Raw genomic sequence first — 2693 nt, forward strand, 5'->3', positions numbered from 1 at the left:
TGTAATTATTCCTGCTTTCTGCTGAAACACAAAAAATTGAGTTTCTTAAAGCTGGACCAGTTCTTTGATCTAGTTTACAACGCCACCTTGCAAACAATTGTGCCAACACACCTTAAAGGAGAAAATGAGGCAGTGCTGCGAATCTAAATGGTATTTCAATTAAACATTTAATCATCTCTTGAAAGCATAACGTCATCCCTAAAATCCACCCAAATCCTTCTTTAGATCTGACCCCCTCCTTAGATTACTAATCATACCTACTACATTTTGCATTACTGTGAAATCATTTATAAGTCAGGTCTTATCATGAAATCCAGTACTATGGAGAGACGATCACAATAATAAAAATCTACACACAAACCAAACAAATCCTCCCTCTCTCATGAAGTCAGTCTTTAGTGTAGCACATCCCACAGCTGAACGCCTTTGTTGCCTTTCTTCAGGGAATCCTTTTAAGAGATAAGCTTGACAGCATGATCTGATGAGAAATTATGTCTGTTTGTGATTGTGTTGGGCCAGCAATGGAAAAAAAAAAAAAAAGCTTTTTGTTAGCTCTCTTGAGTCTCTATTAACTGTAACATACAGAATGCCTCCAGCTTCTGAGATTGCTGTTAAAAAGGCAGGTTGTTTTTTGTGACAGCCAGCTCTTGTGACAATACTCTGTGAAAGCATTCCTTCTAGCTGGCTAGGGATTTGGTGTGAATATTTTCTGTTTAATGCACTGTGCCCCACATTTTTTATTTGAGGCTTACATATAAAAAGTATTTAGTGGTGTGCTTGTCAGGCAAGTCTGGAGACTTCTGGAACGTCACACATTTCTCTCCTGATGGCGTAGTAGAAACATAAGCCAGTCTGCTCATGGAGAGCTGCCAGACCTGAGGGGACAGTTTCTTGTAGCACAACATAACTTCATTCCCAATGCTACAACCAGGAACTGTTTGCTTGGATCTTGCTCGAGTGCTGGGTCAGGCCCTGACGGTCTGTACAGGAATGAGGAACGCTCTGTGCCAATCACACCATATTATCCAATCCTTGATTAAAAACAACTGAATGTTAACATGTGTTTCATTTTTACCTAGTTCAGGCTTCTCACATGCTCAAACATGAAAGCTGACCTACTGCATTTATAAATCCACTGCCACATCTGTCACTAACTGGATTAACTACACAGACATTATAATTCATTATGAATTACCATTCATTTTAGTGACAACAGCTCACTATTTTATTTAGTCGGTATTATCTGGACCACAGTGTATCAGCATTTCACAGCTTGCTTTGAGGCAGAGGGAAACCACCAAAGAGGCTGTGTGCAGCTGGCCACGTTGGACTTTGCTCCCTCTTCTAATTTTTAAATTCATGTGGCTATGACTAGCACTGCTCACAAGGTGTGGGCTGAGAATAACTGATCCAATTAATTACCGAAATTCTCCCATCTACTGTCTGTCCTCCTTATGAGGACCTTTACAAAAGACAGTCAAGTCAGTAGGAAAATTTTAGTATTTGCCAGTAGATCAGGCCTTAGGAGCGAGGCATAAATGATACTCAGAGAATCATAGAATCATTTAGGTTGGAAAAGACCTTTAAGATCATCAAGTCCAATGTAAACCTAACACTGCCAAGTCCACCACTAAACCCTGTCCCTAAGCACCTCGTCTCCCCATCTTTTAAACACCTCCAGGGATGGGGACTCAACCACTTCCCTGGGCAGCCTGTTCCAGTGCTTGACAACCCTGTTGGTGATGAAACTTTTCGTAATGTCCAACCTAAATCTGTCACTGCTGGGTCACATTTAGCTGGCTGTCGACCAGTACCCCCAGGTCCTTTTCTGCCAGGCAGCTTTCCAGCCACCCTTCCCCAAGCCTGTAGCGTTGCATGGGGTTGTTGTGACCCAAGTGCAGGACCTGGCACTTGGCCTTGTTGAACCTCATACAGTTGGCCTCAGCCCATCGATCCAGCCTGTCCAGGTCTCTCTGTAGAGCCTTCCCACCCTCAAGCACACCACCATTCCCACCCAATGTGGTGCCATGTGCAAACTTGCTGAGGGCGCACTCAGCTGCTTCGTCCAGATAACTGGTGAGGAAATTAAACAGAACTGGCCCCAATACCGAGCCCTGGGGAACACCACTTGTGACTGGCTGTCAGCTGGATTTAACTCCGTTCACCACAACTCTTTGGGCTCAGCCATCCAGCCAGTTTTTTGTCCCAGGGAAGAGTATACCCATCTAGGCCATGAGCCATGTCCACAGCCTTTCCCGTGTCCACTAAGCGGGTCACCTTGTCACAGAAGGAGATCAGCCCAGCCAAGGAGGACCTGGCTTTCACGAACCCATGCTGACTGGCGTGACGGCACTCAGGACGTGGCTTCTTTTTTCCACAGCACTTGCACCGCGATCCCAAACAAAAATGCTTAAAGATGGAATTATCACAACGCTCTGCTCTACTGCAAGTAAAAAACATGAGAACACGCCCCCGACTTTTCTTCTATACGGTAAAGACCCAGTCCCTGGCTGAACCACCGGTCGAAATTTCCCCTTTGTCACCCAGCACTTTAGAAAATTACAAACGGGAACTTTAAGCGCTGCCTCTCCACAAACGATCCAGTTATTAAACCAACTGCGATTTTTACGTACGTCAGCGGCGTGGCCAAGGCGGCCGCGGCAGCGCGGTGACCCGCGCAGGGGGGCAGGGAA

Source organism: Egretta garzetta, unplaced genomic scaffold (genome assembly GCF_000687185.1).
Source record: "Egretta garzetta isolate BGI_Z169 unplaced genomic scaffold, ASM68718v1 scaffold33, whole genome shotgun sequence".
In the NCBI taxonomy this organism is placed as follows: Eukaryota; Metazoa; Chordata; class Aves; order Pelecaniformes; family Ardeidae; genus Egretta; species Egretta garzetta.